General features: G+C 37.1%; 1 protein-coding gene and 1 non-coding gene across 2 annotated transcripts in view; one reads left to right on the top strand and one right to left on the bottom strand.

Annotated features, from left to right (window-relative positions):
- The window catches only part of PIAS1 (protein inhibitor of activated STAT 1), a 94492-nt gene that overhangs the window by 14410 nt on the left and 58548 nt on the right, over window positions 1-21534 (top strand). The gene's annotated exons all lie outside the window — the stretch shown is intronic.
- LOC122151858 lies at window positions 12960-13067 on the bottom strand. Its single transcript, XR_006164305.1, has one exon. It is a non-coding gene; the product is annotated as a U6 spliceosomal RNA (small nuclear RNA).

Below are 21534 nucleotides of genomic sequence, written 5' to 3'. Positions count from 1 at the left end.
CCCTTGTCAGCTCTACTATACACCTGGGAATTCTGATCATTCACATAAATTTATAGGACCATTGTCTGCCAACCCTATATATGATCTTGGATACACTCCCCATTTAGACATATGAGGTGGTAAATCTTTACGGAAGTAGATTACCCAGTCTTCTTTCCATGGAATGGCTGGAGGGTTTGAACCACCAGCCTTCTGGTTAGCAGTCAAATGCCTTAGGCACTGTGCCACCAAAGCTCCTTTTTATTGGTTATATACTTCTTTAATTCTTTTTGTTGTTGATTTTTATCCTTTCCTTATGCATCAAGTCACTGTAAAATATTCAAAAAGCATAAAGACCTTATTTAAGTATGTTTTCATTTTTATGTAAACATCCATGGTCATGGAAGTAGAATCTTCACCATCTCTTTTTCCTGGGAGATTTGTGACTTTTTAACTACATAAATAAAGAAATACTTACCTTTTGAAAATTTTATCATGGTAAAACAAAAAAACAAACTCACTGCCGGCGAGTCGGATCTGACTCATAGCGACCCTTTCTTGGGTCTCTGAGATGGTATCACTGTGGAAGTAGATTGCCCAACCTTCCTTCCGAGGAGTGGCTGTTGGGTTTGAACTGCCAGCCTTCTAGGTAGCAGTCAAATGCCTTAGGCAAAATTTTAAAGGTACAATTTATTGTACACATTAATTACATTCACAGTGTTGTGCAACTATCACCCTTATTTATTTTCAAGTTTCTCATCACCTCACATAGAAACGCTGTACCTGTTAAACAATAACTCCTCATTCCTCCTTTCCATTCTCTGGTAACCACCATTCTACATCCTGTTTCTATGAATTAGCCTGTTCTAGATACATCATATGTTGCCATTGTTAGGTGCCATCGAGTTGGTTCAGACTCGTAGTGACCCCACGTACAACAGAATGAAGCACTGCCCTGTCCTGTGCCCTCCTCATGTTGCTGTTTTTGAGCCCATTGTTGTAGCCACTGTGTCTATCTCCTTGAGGATCTTCCTCCTTTTCACTGACCCTCTACTTTTCCCAACCTGATTTCCTTCTCCAATGACTGGTCCCTTTTGACAACATGTCCATAGTACATGAAATGAAGTCTTGCCATCCTTTATTCCTAAGGAGCATTCTATTCTGGCAGTACTTCTTCCAAGACACATTTGATAATCTTCTGGCATTCCATGGTATAGTGAATATTCTTTGTCAGTCTCATAATTCTAATGTATTAATTCATTTTTGGACTTCCTTATTCATTGTCCAGCTTTGGCATACATATGAGGTGATTGAAAATACCATGGCTTATTGTCAGGCACGCTTTAGTCTTCAAAGTAACATCTTTGCTTTTTAAGATTATAAAGAGGTCTTTTGCAGAAGATTTGTCTGATGCAATACATCGTTTGAGTTCTTAACGGCTGTTTCCATGGACATTGATTGTGGATCCAAGTAAAATGAAATCCTTGACAACTTCAGTATTTTTTCTGTGTATCATGATGTTACTTATTGTTCCAGTTTAAGGATTTTTCTTTTCTTTTTGTTGATGTGTAAACCATAATGAGGGCTGTAGTCTTTGATCTTCATGAGTAAGTGCTTCAAGTCTTCTTCAGTTTCAGCAAGGTTGTGTCATTGGTAGATAGCAAGTTGTTAATGAGTCTTTCTCTAATCCTGATGCTGTGCTCCTCTTCATATAGTCCGACTTCTTGGATTATTTGCTCAGCATACTGATTGAATAAGTATGGTGATAGGATACAACCCTGGTACACACCTTTCCTGATTTTAAACCGTGCAGTATATCCCCTTGTTATGTTGGAATGGCTGCTGCTTGCTGTATGTACAGGCTCCTTATGAACACAAGTATTTTGGAATTCCCATTATTTGCAATGTTACCATAATTTGTTATAACCCACGCAGCTGAATGCCTTTGCATAGTCAGTGAAACACAGGTTTCAACCATCTTTCTGGTGCTGTGTGCTTTTAGCCAAGCTCCATCTGACATCAACAGTGATATCCTTCCTTCCAAGTCCTCTTCTGAATTCAGCTTGACTTCTTTGGCAGTTCCCTGTTGATAGACTGCTGCAACCATTTTTGAATTATCTTCAGCAAAATTTTACTGGTGTGCAAAATTAATGATATGTTGTTGAATAATTTCTGCTGTCTGTTGGATCACCTTTCTTTGGAATGAGCACAAATACGGATTTCTTCCATTCAGTTGGCCAGATATCCATCTTCCAAATTTCTTGGCATAGACAAGTGAATGTTTCCAGTGTTTTATCCCTTTGTTGAAACATTGCAATTGGTATTTGCCTATTCCCAGAGCCTTGTTTTTTGCCAGTACCTTCAGTGCAGCTTGGACTTCTTTCAGTGCTATTGCTTCACTACTATCTCTTCTTAGTCATATGCTACCTCCTGAAATGACTGAATTTCACCGAGTTCTTTTTGCTGCAGTGATTGTGTGTTCCTTCCATCTTCTTTTGATGCTTCCTGTATCATTCACTATTTTGCTCATAGAATCCTTCAGTATTGCAACTTGAGGCTTGAATTTTTTTCTTCATTTCTTTTTGCTTGAGAAATGTCAAGGATATTCTTCTGTTTTGGTTTTCTAACTCCAGATCTTTGTATATTTCATTATAATACTTTACTTTGTCTTCTTGAGTGCCCCCCACCCCCCCCATCTTCAGCTCTTTTATTTCATCATTTCTTCCATTCACTTTAGCTACTCTCCATTCAACAGCAAATTCCAGAGTCTCTCCTCACATACATTTTGGTCTTTTCGGTGACTTTTTTGCTTTCTTCAGGTAGGCTGTACTTGATGTCATCCCACAGCTCATCTGATTTTCAGTCATTAGTGTTCAGTACATCAGATCTATTTGTGAAAGATCATCTCTAAATTTAAGTGGGATGTACTCAGTGTTGTACTTTGGCTCTTGTAGATTGGTTTTAATTGTCTTCAGCTTCAACTTGAACTTGCATATGAGCAATTGATGGTTTGTTCCCCAGTTGGTACCTGCCCTTGTTCTGACTGATAATAGTGAGCTTCTCCATTGTTTTTTCCCACAGATGTAGTCAATTTGATTCCTGTGCATTCCATCCGATTACATCTTCATATTGTTACTGTTTGTTGTTGAAAACAGTATCTGCAATGCGTAAGTTATCAGTCTTGCAGAATTCTATCATGCGATCTGGCTTTGCTTCTATACCTCTGGCCGTATTTTCCAACTACCAACCCTTCTTTGTTTCCAACTTTCGTATTCCAATCGCTAGTCGTTATGTATGCATAGTGATTGCATGTTTGATCAACTTCAGACTTCAGAAGTTAGTAAAAATCTTGAATTTCTTACCTTGGGCATTAGTGGTTGGTGGGTAAATTTGAATAGTAGTCTTATTAACTAGTCTTCCTTGTAGGCTTATGGATATTACCATATCATTGACAGATACCGTTCTTTATGTGTTCCATTTCAGTTTTGACAACTTCCAGTTTTCCTAGATTCATACCTCATACAGTCAGTGTTCCAATTATTAATGGATGTTTACAGCTGTTTCTACTCATTTTGAGTTATGCTGCATCAGCCAAAGATGTCCTGAAAGCTTTACTGCATTCATATCATTAAGATCCTCTCTATTCTGAGAAGTCACCTCTTCCCCAGTCATATTTAGAGTGCTTTCTGACGTGATAGGCTCGTCTTCCAGTACTGTATTGGACAAGGTTTCAGGGGCACTCATAAAATTTTCCGGTAATACATCAGACAGTGTTTCACTGCTGATCATAAGATTTTCACTGGCCAGTTCTTTGAGAAGTGGATGGCTTCTTCCTTCTTCCAAGTCTGTCTTAGTCTGGAAGCTCCACTGAAACCTGTCCACCATGCGTAATCCTGCTAGCATTTTGCAGCACCAGTGGCATAGCCTCTAGTCTCACAGCAACACGCAAACCACCACAGGACAACAAACTGATGATAAGTTCATCTCCCTTGGTTGTTCCTAACTGCTCTGCTCACTTTCCTGCCTATCTGGAGCTTGGCCTTAAAATAAAGCCTCCCCAGAAGCCCTGGGCTGTGCGACTGCCTACCTATCCAGATAGATACCAAATTTGTCAGCACCATTTGTTAAAGAGGCACTCTCTTCCTCATTTAATGGGTTTCAGCTCATTGTCAGAGATTAGCTGTTCATAAGTGGATGAATCTATTTCTGGATTCTGAGTTCTGTTCCACTGCTTTGTGTGTCAGTCATTATACCAGTACCAAGCTGTTTTGCCTACTGTGGCTATATAGTAGATTTTGAAATTGGAGTGTGAGAGACATCCTGCATTGGTCTTTGTCAGTAGTGCTTTGCTTACCGAGGTCTCTTTACTTTCCATATAAAATTAGTGATTAATTTTTTCATATCCTTAAAGAATGCTGATGGAATCTGGATTGAGATTGCGTAATGTATAGATTGGGTAGTACTGACATTATCACACTGTTCAGTCTTCCTATCCATGAGCATCGTTCTTCCATTTATGCAGAACACTTACAGTATCTTTTAGTTGCATTTTGTACTTTTTTTGTATAGGTCTTTTGTGTTCCTAATAAGACTTATTCCTAAATATTTTATCTTTTTGGTAGCTATTATAAATGATATTGTTTTCCTTTTAAGAGATCTCTTTGATGTAGAGGAATTAACTGATTTTTGTATGTTGATCTTGTATCCTGCCATTATGATGAATCTTTCATTTAATTCCAGCAGTTTTTTTTGCTCAGTCTCTAGGATTTTCTGTGTATAGGATCATATCATCTGCAAATAGGGATAGTTTTACTTCTTCCTTACCAATTTACTTGCCTTTGATTTCCCTTTCTTGCCTTGTTGCCCTGGCTAGGACTTTCATTACAATGTTGAATAGAAGTGGTGATAAAAGGCATCTTTGTGTGGTTCCCAGTCATAAGAGGAATACTTTCTCTCTCCATTGAGAATAATTTTGGCTGTTGGTTTTGCGTGTATGGATTTTATTATGCTGAATAATTTCCCTTCTATTCCTATTTTTCTGAGAGTTTTAATCAGGAATGGGTGTTGAATTTTATCAAATGCCTTTTCTGCCTTGATTGATTTGACCATGTGTTTCTTTTATTTTACTTCTATTCCTAGTTTGTTGTTTTCAACATGAAAACATGTTGGATTTTGTTAAATATTTTTCTGAGGCTATTAAGATGATCATATTTTTTGGTACTCCATTCTATCATATATATTATTCTGTGATCATATCTGTAGTTGGTTGGTTACCATAGAATTGATTCCAACTCATAATGACCCCATGTGTGCAGAGTGCAACTATGTTTAATTTCTATAATGTGTCATGTTCAGTTCCACTGATCTTTTTGTGTATTTCTGTAGCAATATGGCATCAGAACATTTAATTTTTTTGTTTGAAAAATTTTTAATATGGTATTAAAAAAAATCAGAGGCTGAAGAAGGGTTTATAAGAAAGTCCCTCTCACCCATATTCCAATCACAGGTGTTGCTTTCAGTTCCTGTTATGTCTTTCAGAGAGTTCTCTGAATATACAAACATATTTGCCTCATTTTTTTAGAAGCTAGTTAGTATTCAATTGATTGAACTATGTTTTATTAACTATTCTCCTACTGATTGTCCCTTAAGTAGTTTCTTGCTATAAAAAACACTGCTACAGGGAGTATCTATTCCCACCCCCCTTAAATCTCACTATGCATATGTTTAAATACCAAAAAAACCAAACTCACTGCCCTGGAGTCGGATCTGACTCATAGCGACCCCTCCTTGGGTTTGCAAGGCGGTATCACTACGGAAGTAGATTGCCCAGTCTTCCGAGGAATGGCAGGTGCGTTTGAACTGCCAGCCTTCTGGTTAGCAGTCAGGTGCCTTAGGCACTATATACCACCAGAGCTCCTATATGTTAAAATATGTCCAACTTTTTTTTCATAAGATAAATTCCTAGAGGTAGAATGTACATTTAAATTTTGGGGAGATACTGCAAAATATAGAAGTTTTATGCTAAGTTATACTCCCATAAACTATGTATCAGTGCCCTATGCCCTCAACAGTACTTTGTGTTATAAATCTTTTTGATTATTACAAATTAATGTTTTTAAACTCATTATGGTTTTAACTTTTTTTTTTTTTTTCTATGAATGAGGGTAAAAGGTTTTTAAAAAAATATTTTTAAAGTAACCCTCGTGGTGCAGTGGTTTAGAACTTAGCTCATAACTGAATGGTTGGCAGTTCAAACCCACCCAGTGGCTCGGTAGGAGAAAAACCTGTGCTAATCTGGTGGTTTAGCTGTAGAATTCCCACCTTACATTCAGGAGACTGCTTTCTTTATTTCCCAGTCAGTACAACCTCATATGCAGCTACCTGTCTGTCAGTGGAGGCTTATATGTTACTGTGATGCTGAACAGGTTTCAGTGGTACTTCCACATGAAGACAGTCTAGGAAGAAAGGTCTGATCATCTATTTCTGAAAATCAACTAATGAGAACCCTGTGAATAACAGTGATCCAATCATGGGGGTAGTGCAGGACCAGGCCGTGTTGGGGACCATTGACTAAACAGCAGCTAACAAGAGTAGTCCTTAGTTAGATACATGGTTTGCAAATACTTTCTTCCAGTCTGTGGTTTGTCTTTTTTTTTTTTAAAAAAAACTTGATTTTGAAATTATTAATTGATTCACAGGAAGTTGCAAAGAAATGTATAGGGACAATCTGCACTTTTCACCTAGCCTCGTCCAGGGTTAACATCTTTCATAACTATGGTACAGTATCAAAACTAGGAAATTGACATTGGTATAATCCACAGAGTTTAATCAGATTTCATCAGTTATGCACACACCGAGGATCCCTGGTGGCACAAATGGTTAAACATTCAACTGCTAACCGCAAGGAGTAGTTTGAACCCACCCAGCATCTCCTCTGGAGAAAGACCTGGTGATTTGCTTTCGTGAAGATTATAGCCAAAAAAATTCTGTGGGGCTGTTCCACTTTGTCACATGGGGTTGTTAATGCGTCAAAATTAGCAGAACCTAATGACAACCACAGCAGAATTTGTATGTGTGTGTATATGTGTATGTGTAACTTTATGCAGTTTTACTGTATGTGTAACTACATGTAGCAAAGACCACAATTAAGATACTTCACCTGTACTGTCACCACGTCTCATACTTGTGACCCCTGTGTAGCCACAGCTGTTCCCTTCCCTAACCTTCAGCCACCAACAATCAGTTCTCTAGCTCTATAAGGACGTATGTTTGATTTCTATAAAAGGAACCCTGTAGTGTGGATCCTTTTAAGATTGGCTTTTTTCACTCAGCGTAATTTTTGTGAAATCAAACTGTGGCATATATCAATAGTTTTTTTTTAACACTGCTGAGTAGCATCCCATCATATGAATGTACCATAATTTGTTTAGCCATTCACCCATTCAAGGACATTTGGGTAGTCTTTTGTTTGGTTGTTACTAATAAAGTTTTACTATAGACATTCATATATACAAGTTTCTAAGGGAAAGTAAATTTTTATTTCTCTGTACATGAAAATGTTCATGTACAGATTTTTGTATGGACATAAGTTTCCTTTTCTCTGGGATTAATGCCCAAGAGTGCAATTGCTAGGCCATATGGTAAGTTCGTTTTTAGTTTTAAAAAGAACTGCCAGACTATTTTTCATAGTGGTTTTACCATTTTACATTCCCACTAGCCCTGTATGAAAGAACCAGTTTCTCAGCATTTCTTCAACCTGTTTTGTCACTATTTTTTATTTTAACCATTCTCATAGGTGTGTAATAATACCTTGTTATAGTTTTAATTTGTGTTTCGTTAATGGTTGTTGTTGTTATGTGCTGTTGAGTCGGACCCGACTCATAGTGATCCCTCCTTGGGTTTCCCAGGCAGTATCATTATGGAAGTAGACTGCCCAACCTTCCTTCAGACTTTTTATGTGCTTATTTGGTATCTGAATAACTTTTTCAGTGAAATAATCTCTTCATGTCTTTTGTCTATTTTCTTTTTTTGACAGTTTTTATTATCGTCTAGATACTAGTTCTTTGTCAGATAAGCAGTTTGCAGATATTTTCTTCTACTCTATAGCTTGTCTTTTCATCCTTTAAAATACTTTTGCTCTGAGGAATAAATTTAATTTCAGTGAAGTCCAATTTGTTACTTGTTTTTTTAAGTTCTTTTAGCCTAAGAATTTAAAGTGCTAAGAATTCTTTGCTTAGCTCTAGATCCTGGAAGATTTCCTCCTATGTTGTTTTCCTAAAAATTTTGTAGTTTTAAATTTTACGTTTAAATCTGCGATTGATTTACTGTTGCTTTTTGTGTAAGGTGTTATGTTTAGGATAAGGCTTGTGTGTATGTGTGTTTTACTTTTGGATATCTAATTATTCCAGCACCACCATTTGTTGAAAAATACATCCTTTTACCATTGAGTTGTTTTTATGCCTTTGTTAAAAATTAATTATCTGTACTTGTGTGGAAGACCCCTAGGTGGCACAAGTGGTTTGTGCTGAACTATTCACTGAAAGGTGGGCACTTTGAACCCATCCAGCAATGTTGTGGAAGAAGGCCTGGCAATTTGCTTCTGTAAAGATGACAGTCATGTAATACAACTATGGAGCTCAGTTCTACCAAAACATAGGGTCGCAATGAGTCTAAATTGACTTGATGGCAGTGGGTTTGGGGTTTTGGGTTGGTTTTTTTTTTTGTATTTGTGTGGATCTGTTCCCTAGGTTACTTCGGTCTATTTTTGGTTACTCAGTTCTGTTCCATTGATTTATCTGTCTCTCCATTATTATCACATAGTCTTGATTACTGTAGCTATATAATAAATCTTAAAAATGGGTAGAGTGTTGAATGGGAAACTAATTTGCTCTGCAAACTTTCTGACTCAAGGTGACCCAGTGTGTTAGAGTAGAACTGAGCTTCATAAACTTTCTTGGCTGTAGTCTTTATAGAAGCAGATTGCCAGGGCTTCCTCCACAATTCTGCTGAGTAGGTTCAAAGTGCCAATGTTAGCTGAGCACAGACCACTTGTGCTGCACAGGGACCTTCCATGCAAGTACCAAAAACCAAACCAAACTCACTACTATCGAGCTGAACTCGGCGCATAGTGGCCCCTCCTTGGATTTCTGAGGCAGTATCACTACCAAAGTAGATTGCCCAACCTTCCTTCCGAGGAGTAGCTGGTAGGTTTGAACTGCCAGCCTTCTGGTTAGCAGTCAAATACCTTAGGCACTATGCTACCAGAGCTCCTTCACACAAGTACAGACAATGGATTTTTGACAAATCATGATAAAATATTCATTAAATAAATAAAGATAAAATGTGTAAAGTGATTCTGCTTACTTTGTTTTTCTGTTTTAAAATTCTTTTAGCTATTCTAGTTCTTTAGCCTGGTAGCATAGTGGCTAAAGCACTTGACTGCTAACCAGAAGGCTGGCGGTTCAAACCCACCAGCCACTCCTTGGAAGGAAGGTTGGGCAATCCTACTTCCGTAGTGATACTGCCTCGGAAACCCAAGGAGGGGTCGCTATGAGTCGGGGCCGACTCGACGGCACATAACAACAACAACAACAACAGTTCTTTAGCCTTTCTATGTAAATTTCAGAATTATTTTGTCTGTTTCTTTTAAAAAAATCTTTAATAATAGAGTTTTAATAGGAATTGTATTAAACCTCTATCAATTTAGGGAGAATTAATATTTTTTATTTTTGTTATTTTATGCATATGACATGTCTCTTCTTTAGTTTTTTTATTTAATTCATTAGCATTTTGTAGTTTTTCACTATATAAGTCTTACACTAATTTTGTTAGATTTTGTTCTGAGGGATTATACATGTCATCTTACTTAAAACTTTTAATATCCTTTTGATCATTGCTGATAATACAGATGTATATTTATTATAGATAATATATATGTATATTAATGTAGAGGGATTTTTTTTTCTGCGATAAAATATATGTCACAAAAAAATTTGCTATTTCAGCCAGTCTTAACTGTCAGTACCATCTATTTATATAACACAAGCAAACGAACAAAAAACAACCAAGAACATTTTTATCAGCCCAAACAGAAACCCAGAACCCCTTAAGCAATAACTCCCAATTACTCTCTCTCCCCAAGTCTTGGTAACCACTGATAAACTTTTATTTCTGTGCATTTCCTGTTCTAGATATTGCGTGTAAGTAGAATCATACAGTATTTGTCATTTTGAGTCTGATTTATTTCACTTAGCAACATGTTTTCAAGGTACATCCACATGATAGCATATATCAGAACTTCATTTCTTTTTATGACAATAATATATGTATTTACATTTTGTTTATCATTCATCTGTTGATGAACACTTAGGCTGTTCCCACCTTTTGCCTATTGTGAATAATGCAGTGAACATTGATGTACTCTCTGAGTCTCTGCTTTCAAGTCTCTTGAGTTTATACCTAGAAATGAAATTGCTGGGTCATGTGGTATTTCAGTATTTAATTTTTTCTCCTAATGTTTAATTTTTGTGGTACCACCAAAATATTTTCCACAGTGACTGTACCATTTTATATTCTCACCAGCAATGTGTGATGGTTCCAGTTTCTCCACATCCTCTCTTAACACCTGTTATTTTCCATTGTTCTGAGACTAGCCATCTTGGGAGATGTGAAGTGGTTTCTCATTATGGTTTGATTTGGATTTCTCTGATGACATTGAGCATCTTTTCATGTGCTTGTTGGCCATTTGTATATGTCTATTTAAGACCTTTGCTCATTTATCAATTGAGTTTTCTTCTTTTTATTAATCAGGAATAGGATTTGCAAATACTTTCTCCAGTTCTTTAGCTTGTCTTTTCACTGTCTTGATAGGGTCTGTTGATATACAAACATTTTCAATGAAGTCCATTTTAGCAGTTTTTTCTTTGGTGCCTGTGCTTTTGGTGTCATATTTAAGAATCCATTGTCAAAAACTAGGTCTCAAAACATTACACTTGTGTTTTCTTCTAAGAATTTTATGGTTTCAGTTCTTATATTTAGATCCTTGACCCATTTTGAGTTAACTCTTACATGTGGTACGTATGATATGTGGGTCCCATTTCATTCTTTGGCATGTGGGTGCAATTGGCCGGGCACTGTTTGTTGTAGAGAGTATTCTTTTCCTATGAATGGACGTTTGAAAGCCATTTGAACATAAACATATAGATTTATTTCTAGATTCTCATTTCATTCTGTTGTTCCATCTTTATTCTAGTACCACAGTTTTGATTGCTGTAGTTTTATGAGTGCATTTTGAAATCAGGAAATGTGAGTCCTCCTACTTTGTTCTTCACTTTCAGGATTGTTTTGGTTTTTCAGAACACTTTGCAGCTCTGTATATATTTGCGGACTGGCTTTTCTATCTTTACAAAGAAGGCAGTTGGAATTTTGATAGGGATTGTGTTGACTTTATGATTGCTTTGGGTAGTATTTGGAGCTCTGGTGCCATAGTGATTAAAGCATTCAGCTGCTAACCAAAAAGGTCAGTGGTTCAAACCCATGGGCCAGACTCCAGGGAAGAAAGATGAAGCAATCTGCTTCTTTAAAGATTTACAGCTTTGAGAATAGATTTTGAGAATAGATTTACAGCTATCCCTATGGGATATTTCTGCTCTATCCTAAAGCATCGCTGTGAGTTGGAATTGACTCAGTGGCAGTGGGTTTGGTTTGGTTTGGGGTAGCATGGGCATCATAACAGTAAGTCTTCCTTCCAGTTGGATGTCTTTACATTTATTTAAGTCTTAATTTCTTTCAGTAATGCTTTATAGTTCTCAGTGTGTAAGTCTTTCACATCTCTGATTAAATTTATTCCTAGTCATTTTATTATTTTTGATTCTATTGTAAATAGAATTCTTTTCTTTTCAGATTGTTCATTACATGTATGAGTCCAATTTCATTTTCTGGCATGTAACTTGTACATAGAAACACTGATTTTTGTCTGTTAAATTTTTTTTAAATTGTGCTTTAAGTGCAAATTTACAGAGCAGAGTGTGTTTTACATTCAACATTTCATGTATATTTGGTTTCACTCCCCAATTACCATCCCCAACCCTAACCCACTCTCCTCTTTTCCCTTCCCAGTAACCACCTCCCCGCCAAGTCCCTCATAGTTATGCACTCCTGTGTGTCCTGCATTTCCTCTATGCAGATGTTGCCCCTCTGGTGCCCCATGGTCGATTGCTCTAGGGAATGCATCTCCATAGAGTATGTGGGTGCATCACCCTGGGTTAAGTGGTCTGCATATATGTCTTGTTTACTATTGGGCTGAGAGCCAGCCCCTGGGAGTGAGTTTTATTCCAGGCCCGAAGTATATCCCAGGGCTATAGTATTGAGTGTCCCACCAGACTCATCCGACTGGTAATTCTGGTCATTATTGTGTGTTTGGGTTTTGTTCTACGTTTTTCCTCCCACTCTATCCAGGATCTCCAGGTTTGATCCTTACCTGAGTGGTTGGCGTTGGTAGCTGGGCACCATTTAGTTCTTCTGGTCTCAAGATCCAACATGTCCTAGGGCTGATTGCTTCCAAATGCCCTTGGTTGTTTGCACTCTTCTCTGTTTCCGACAATAGGAGACCGTTACCTACGTCAGATGGCCACTTGAAAGCTTTTAAGACCCCAGTCACCACTCATCAATATAGGTTATGGGAAAAGATTGTTACGTATTTCGTTGTGCCATTGGTGGTGTCCCCCAATACTATGGTCTTGAGTTGGTAGATCCATTGGATCTTTTTACCACAGTGTCTGACTGTCTGTGAGGGATTGCTCTATGTCTGTCTTCTGTTGTTTCTGTAAGGACTGCAGATATTTTGTGTCACTGGTATCTGTGCAAGATTAGCTTCAGCTGAATCTATCCTTGGTCTAGAGTATAATCCTGTTCACAGACTCCTGTCTGATTATCTCAGATGTTTATATGTTTATCTGTAGCCTGGTGTTTGGTGTTAATGGAAAAGTATAGAACACTTCACGAATTTGTGTGTCATCCTTGTGCCTGGGCCATGCTAATCTTCTCTGTATCGTTCCAATTTTAGTATATGTGCTGTGGAAGTGACCCACTGGCAATCTTGTATCCTCCAACTTTGTGGCATCCATTTATTAACTCTAGTTGATTCCTTGTGGAATCTTTGGGATTGTCTATATATAGGATCATGTCATATGTGAATAAGGATAGCTTTGGGTACCTTTTATTTATTTTTCATGCCTAGTTGCACTAGCTAGGACTTAAAAGTACCATGTTGAAAAGTAGTAGTATAAGCAGGCAACCTTGTCCTATCCTGATCTTAGATGGAAAACATTCATTCTTTCTCCATTGAGTATGATGTTAGCTATAGGTTTTTCATAAATACCCTTTATCATGTTGAGGGAATGTTCTTCTGTTCCTAGAATGTTGAGTGTTTTTATCATGAAAAAGTGTTGGATTTTGTTAAATGTCTTTGTATCAGCTGAGGTGATCATGTGATTCTTTTCCTTCATTCTATTAATGTATTACATTGATTTTTCTATATTAACTACTTTTACATTCCTAGGGTAAATCCCACCTGATCGTGATGGTGGTGGTCCATTGTTCTGTGCCTTTGAGTCAATTATGACTCAAAGTGAGCCTATAGGACAGAGTAGAACTGCATTATAGGGTTTCCTAGCCTAAAATCTTTATGGGACCAAATCACCAGGTCTTTTCTTCTACGGAGTGGCTGGTGGGTTCAAACCTCTGGCCTTTCAGTTAACAGTCAAGTGCTTAACTATTGCACTACTAGAGCTCCTTTGGTCATGGTGTATAATCCCTTGAATACACTGTTGCATATAGTTTGCTGTATTTTGCTGAGGATTTTTGCATATATTCAGAAGGGATATTGGTCTATACTTTTCTTTTAGTGGGATGTCTTTGCTAGCTTTGCTATCAGGGTAATGCTGGCCTCATAGAATGAGTCAGCAAGTGATACTCCTTTTATTTTTTGAAAGAGTTGAGAAGAATTGGTGCAGTTCTTCTTTCGGTGTTTGATAAGAGTTCCCCAGTGAAAGTCACGTGGTCCTGGACTTGTTGGGAAATTTTTGAGTACTAATTTAGTCTCTTGTTATAGATCCATTGAGATCTTCTATTTCTTCTTCAGTCAGTTTATGTAGTTTATAAGTTTCTGAGAATTTGTCCATTTCACTAAATTATTTAATTTGTACAGCTGTTTATAGTGTTTTCTTTTTTTAGTCTGTAGGGTCAGTAGTAATTCCCCTACTTTCCTTTCTGAATCTAGTTATTTGTATCTTGGCTAATCTGCTTTTTAGTCAGTCTAGCTAAAGGTTTGTTGAGTTTATTGATATTTTCAAAGAACCAACTTTTGATTTTGTTGATTATCTCTAATGATTTTTCTGTTCTCTCTTACATTTACCATTTACATTTGCTCTGATTGTGTCGCCCACCCACCCACCCTAATTTCCTTCTTTCTGGTAGCTTTCTGTGTAGTTTGCTCTTCTTTTTTAGTTCCTCAAGTTGTAAAGTTAGCTTATTATAGCTATACATTTCCCTCCGTGTACTGCCTTGCTCTATCCCCTGTTTTGGCATGTTAATATTTTTATTTTTCTCTAAGTATTTTCTGATTTCTCTGTCTAATTGGTTGTTTAGTGGTGTGTTGATTGATTTCCACATATTTGTGTACTTTACAGCCTTCTGTTACCAATTTCTAGTTTCATTCTAGTATGGTCATAGAAGATACTTTGTATAATCTTAATGTTTTAAAGTTTGTTGAGACTTCTTTTGTGACCGAGAGTATGGTCTATGCTAGAGAATGACCCGTGTGCACTGTATTATACTGACGCTGGGTGGAATATTCTTTGTGTATGTTAGGTCTAGTTAGTTTTTTTAAAAAAAGAAAAAGGAAAACTAAACCCACTGCCATCGAGTTGATTGCAACTCACAGTGACAGGGGTCTAAGGTGATAAATATGGAAGTAGATTGCTCCATCTTCCTTCTGTGGAGTGGTTGGTGGGTTTGAACCACCGACCTTTTGGTTTGCAGTCAAATGCCTTAGGCTTCGTAGTTGGTTTATAAATCAAAAAAAAAAAAAAAACCACAAATACACTACCATTAACTTGATTCCAACTCATAGCGACCCCCATTGGGTTTCTGACATGGTAAGTGTTTATGAAGTAGATTGCCCCCTTTTCCTCCGGTGGAGCAGCCAGTGGATTTTAGAACTGCCAGCCTTCTGGTTAGCAATCAAATGCCTTATGTGCTGCATCACCAGAGCTCTTTTAGTTGGTTCATAATGTGTTCAGAACCTGTTTCCTGTTGATAATCTGTAAATCCATTTTTGAAAGTAGTATATGTAAGTCTCCCAAGTATTATTATTGAACTTCTTTTAAGTCTGTCAATGTTTGCTTTATGTATTATTTTGGGACTCTGGTACTAGATGCATATATGATGAATAAGGATTTCTTTGTTCCTCTTTCATTTTCTAGTGGTTTGGAAGTTCTACCTTCTATTTCAGGTCTTGAAGTAATTGCTGTTTAAATTTTACCAAGCACATTTAATGCTAAATGTTCTTAACATCAATACTTTTTCAGTGTAATCAGTGTGCCTTGCCTCTCTTTTCCACTTTTGTTTATTTTGTAAGAAATGTTAATGAGCTATTTTCACAAAATTCATATTAACAATTTTAAGTTTACGTGAACTTCTGGTTAGCAATCATTCTGTCAATTCATTGACAGAAGCAGCATTTTCCCTACTTGTATGGTGACAGTTAACTTTTTAGTAGTTCAGTACTGATAGTTGTAAAAGAATTGCTATTGAATGGAGAAATATCGTTCATCTTAAGTGCTATTAAAACCAAAACCAAACCCACTGCCATTGAGTCAATTCCAACTCCAATAGTGACCCCCATTGGGTTTCTGATGCGGTAAATCTTTATGGAAGTAGATTGCCCAGTCTTGCTTCTGCGAAGTGGCTGGTGGGTTTGAACCACCGACCTTCTGGATAGCAGTCAGGCACTACTCCACCAGAGCTCCTTTCGTTAATGTTGTGTGTGAGATTATTTTGGGAGGACGCTAATACGTAGAATCCAAAAGTTAAGAAGCAGTCATTTAACACAAGGCAGGTAGGGTGGCGATAAGATCGTCAGATGTGTGCACTAAGAATTATGTGAAAGCTCTACCAAGAAGGCTGACTGAAAACAATATTTAACATGCTAATTTGCTGTTTTATCTAACTAGCACGTTAGCACATCGGCTTTCAGGTTCACTTAGGACATGGATTGTTAGCTTCCTCTTTAGTGGAGATAATAGGTTATTTAACAGATGGCCTTGATATAGTACTATAGCTTACATTTTTATTTCATATTTAAATTCTCTAGTTTCCTCTCTTAGTTACTTTCACATAAAGTAAATCAGGCCACATGTTTGCATATTTGCTCTAGTGGTGTAGTGGTTAAAGCATTCAGCTGCTAACTGTATGGTCGTTCAGCAGTTTGAATGCACCAGCTGCTCTGTAGGAGAAAAATGAGGCAGTCTTGGAAACCCTTTGGGCCAATTCTGCTCTGTCCTGAAGACTGGCAATGAGTCAGAATCAACTCGATGACAGTAGATTATTATTATTGATTATGGAGTGCTTTGGAAGTCAATTTCAAGTCAAGATTATGTATGTGATTTAAGAAATATCTATCTGTCCACCTGATCTAGATTTTCTAAATCAGAATAATATTTGGAGAATGACTGACTAAACATTGTGTCTAGAGTAATAAAGCTACTAGAGATTTTAGTACCTCATGAATAATTTATATTAACTTTTCTAAGTCTGACACTTCCTTTCACTTTGCTTGCCAATCTAGTATAGTATTTCATCACTGGTTTTATCCCAATTATGCTTTAAATTAACCTCTGAAGTGCATTTAACTATATAATACTAAATTATAGACCTTAATGATAATGGTTTGTTACATCTCTTACTGCCCTACAAATGTTAGAGTAAGTTTTGTGTATAAAATGAGAGTTCAGACACTAATGGTTTCTTTTTTGGTATCTAAGAAATCACCTCACTGAGTAAAGTATTTCACTATTTTTAAAAATTAAAGCTATCCATCTAATTCAGTTCTTCAACTTAGAGTCACTGCAAAGTATACTTTGTCTGCTGTATCATGGACTACCATTGGAGATACTGATTCAATTAAAGATCATAATTCCTTTCTAGTTGATTCTTACATATACGTAAGTATGTGTATGTAAAGACAGAGTGCATTCATTTGCACTCAGGTCTGGGGAAAGGGAAGGGAAAGAAGTGAGAATGTATGTACTGGGTATATTAGACTATTTCTACTCCTTTCTTCCTATCAAGGCTAAAAATGGTGGTTAAACATTTGACCTTGTTCCCATGAGGAAAGTAACCTTTCCTTTTAAGAAAGACTTTCTAGAGTTTCTTTAAATTTTATTTTGTTTTTGTTGAGAATATACATGGCAAAATATGTAACAGTTCAACAGTTTCTACATGTGCAGTTTAGTGACACTGAAATTTCTCAAGTTGTGTATCCATTCCTTTTCTGAGTTGTTCTTCATTAACATCCTGTCTGATCTTTCAAGTTGCTGTTGTCAATTTGATCACATAAATAGTTCTTAAAAGAGCATAATGCTCAAGGCAGAGCTTTTTTACTAGTTCAGCTAAACTGTTGCTTGGTTTTAAGAAGAGGGGATATTTTTGGTTTAAGGTTTAAAGATTATCTCAGGGCAGTAGTTTCAAAGGTTCATCTACCCTCTATAGCTCTACAAAGACTAGAGACCTTGAGAATTTGAAATTCTGTTTTGCATTTTTCCCCTTTTGATCAGGATTCTTCTGTAGAATCTTTGACCAAAATGTTCAATGATGGTAGCTGGCCCATCTAATTCTTCTGGACTCATGGCAGAGGGAGACAGTTGTTCACAGAGGCAATTATCCACAAATCCCATTTCCTTCTACTCCTGACTCTCCTTCTTTGGTTGTTCCAGGTGAATGGAGACCAGTTGTGGTTTTTGAATGGTTGCTTGCAAGCTTTTAAGAGCCCAGGCACTACACAGTGAACTAGGAGATAGAACAGAAGCACTGAGCACATTATTAGGTCAATTAACTGGGATTAACCCATGAAACCATGAGGTGTTTGGTTGTACATAATTGTTGTTGTGAATATATCTATTAAACAAGTTTTGCAAATTTAACTTTTTATAAGTGTACAGCTGATTGAAGGAGCTCTGGTAGCATAGTGCCTAAGACACTTGACTGCTAAGCAGAAGGCTGGCGGTTCAAACCCACCAGCCACTCCTCGGAAGGAAGGTTGGGCAATCCTACTTCCGTAGTGATATTGCCTTGGAAACCCAAGGAGGGGTCGCTACTCGATGGCATATAACAACAGCAACAACAACAACAACAGCTGATTGACAGTAACTACAGTAATTGACTGCAGCCCTACCCTTCTAGATTTTCTGAATGGAGACTTTTGTAGTACAGGAAGGTGACCTAGTAGGAGGAGGAAGAAAATACTGTCTTATCTGGGCACTGGACTGGCCCAACTCAAATGTCAATAGAAAGTTGTCTTTAACATCTCCCTGTCTTCATGCTTTTCCCACCTCCTTCTATACTACATATGTATCTAGTGTCTTCAGTTCCTCACTGTGACATTCTTCCCAGACATGCAGATGTACCTCTTGCTATAACCCACAAAACCTTTGATTTCCTTCTAATAGTATCAGTAAAATAGAAAAAAACAACCTGATCTAAAAGTGACAGTGGTTCGGTTTTGAAATCAGTGTATTAGCCCAATGACTGCTAAAAATTCCAGAAATTGTCCATTAATTACAATAATGTATCATATTTAAATGGATACAGCACAACCCAATATTAGGTTAAATTGCTGTTTCTATGATTGAACACAGATGAAGTAGTTGGCTTATATTTAGGGGCCACATTGTGTGAAAAATCATTAATAGCATCATATTCAGCCTGGCAAGATGCTCTCATTAGGAGAGCTACAGCTATATTTTTAAAAACTGCATAGTAGTCCAGGTTGGTTGGTTTGTTCAAATAAGTCAGAGTTCATTAAAGATTTTAAGACTGACATTTTTAGATAAGTACTTTAGTTTTTGGAAGGAAGGTTGGGCAATCTACTTCCATAGTGATACTGCCTTGGAAACTCAAGGGAGGGGTCGCTATGAGTCGTCCGACTCCACGGCACATAACAACAACAACAAACTTTAGTTTTACTTTCCCCAAGACACCAAGAAATATTCTGTAACAGAAAGGTGACTATTTTTAGCTTTTCTTCCTGCTGTGAAGTGGAATAGCAAATATTTTTAGAGCAGTTTGAAGTACAGTGACTTAGATTAGCTCAGTGTTTCTGTCATCAGAATCTCAATAATATTTATTTTATGTATCTAGGTTTTACCTTCCAATGTTTTGAATTTATGTAAATTGCAGTATGATAACCTCTTTTCTTTTTGGTCTAATCTCTTTGTGGAGTAAAATGTTAAAAAAAAAAAAAAAGGCCAAATTTATAGAACCTTAACTTTCTCTGTGCACATTTGGTATATTTTGAATTATAATTATATCCTTCTAGTTATTGTGGGCAGTGCTTTTCTTACACATGGAAATTTCATAATTAGTACTGGGGTGGGGGAGGTGTCACAAATCTCTCATAAGTACAATAAACCCTTAATATTTATAAGAGATGACCTCATGACCATTGTAATTTTCTACTTTTATACTAGAATATTTCATCTTTTCCCGAAAATGAAGCACAGGATAAGTAAAAATTTGAATAACTTCTGGTTTTACTCTTTGTTTTTTGTTGTTACTCTTAATGAGAGCTACTGACAACAAGTACAGAACAATTCAGGCCACATTGAGAGGCTGAAGTACTCTGATCCCACCAAAATGTCTATAATTACTATACATTATAGAAGGAGCTCTCGTAGCGCAGTGCCTAAGGCACTTGACTGCTAACCAGAAGGCTGGCAGTTCAAACCTACCAGCCACTCTATTGGGCAATCTACTTCCGTAGTGATAACACCTCAGAACCCAAGGAGGGGTCGCTATGAGTTGGGTCTGACTCGATGGCACATAACAACAGCAACAACGATGTACATTGTAGAACTTCCTTTCTGTTGTGCATAGGGTCACTATGAGTCAGGGACTTGATACCTAACAGTGACAACAACATAGAACTTTTGGGACATTCAGAATTAGTTACTGTTATTCAAAGCAGCACAATAAGTAACTCACTAATCTGAGATACTAATATAATTTCCTGCTTCAGATTTGAAAACAATTAAGATCTCATTTAAGTGCTAAAATAAGTGACTTAACAAACTGCACACCTGAACTTATTGTAGTCTGGCTTCTGCACCTACCATTCCACTGAAACAGCTTCAGCCAAGATTGCCTGTGATTTACTAGTTGTAAAATTCAGTTTTAATTCTTACCTTAACTGACTTCTGTGGGATTTAACTATCTACTCCTGCTTTGAAATTCTGTCTTTGCCATCAAAGATACCATTTTCCTTTGCTTGTCATTTTGTGTTTCTGGGTGTTTCTTCTTTGACTTGAACCTTAAATGTTAGCACCTGTTTCCTGGGGTTCTTTTGTCTTCTCCCTACCCCATTTTGCTTTAGTCACTTAGGCGGGGGAGCTTTATTTAGGGATCCTGGACACATCATAAACTGTATATATTTAAATTATTTGATTTTATAAATTTTGACATATGTGAAACCATCACTACAGTCAAGATAATGAAAATATCATATTCATCATCTCCCCTAAGTTTCCTCATGTCTCTTTGCTGCCCCTTCCATCCCTGCCTCAATCCCTAGATGACTACTGATCTGTTCCCTGTCACATTAAATTAGTTTGCATTTTCTAAAATTTTATATAATGGGATTATAGAGTTTGTTTTCTTCTTTCTCTTTTGGTCTGACTCTTTCACTCAATATAATTATTTTGAAACATACACATGTGAATCAATAGGCCATTCCTTTTATTGGTGGGTAATATTTCATCGTATGGCTACACTACAGTTTATTATTCATTTGCTTGTTTTGCCTGTTGAAAATAAAACTGCTATACAAATTTGTACCCAAATCTTTGTATTGTTATATGCTTTTATTTCTCTTGGGTAAATTACCTTATATCATAGACTGTCAGAAGAATGAATAAATCTGTCTTGGAAGAAGTAAAGCCAGAATGCTCCTTACAAACAAAGATGGCAAGACTCATCTCACGTACTTTGGACGTGTTATTGGGAGGGACTAGTCCCTGGAGAAGGATATCATGCTTGGTAAAGTAGAGGACTGGGGACAAAGAAAAAGACCTTTAATAAGGTGGATTGACCAGTAGCTGCAACAGTGGGCTCAAACATAGCAATAGTTATGAGGATGGTGCAGGACCAGACGAAGTTGCATGCTTTTGTATGCGGGATCACTATGAGCTGTGATTCGATGGGCACCTAATAACAGCACCACAACAGGTGATGGTTCAACTTGTGAACAAACTGCCAAACTGTATTTGAAAGTATTGGGTAATT

This window comes from Orycteropus afer, unplaced genomic scaffold (genome assembly GCF_000298275.1).
Source record: "Orycteropus afer afer isolate SDZICR_OR568_19922 unplaced genomic scaffold, OryAfe1.0 scaffold00015, whole genome shotgun sequence".
NCBI lineage: Eukaryota > Metazoa > Chordata > Mammalia > Tubulidentata > Orycteropodidae > Orycteropus > Orycteropus afer.
The sequence above is the reverse complement of the archived record's forward strand: the minus strand, read 5'-3'. Positions and strand labels throughout refer to the sequence as shown.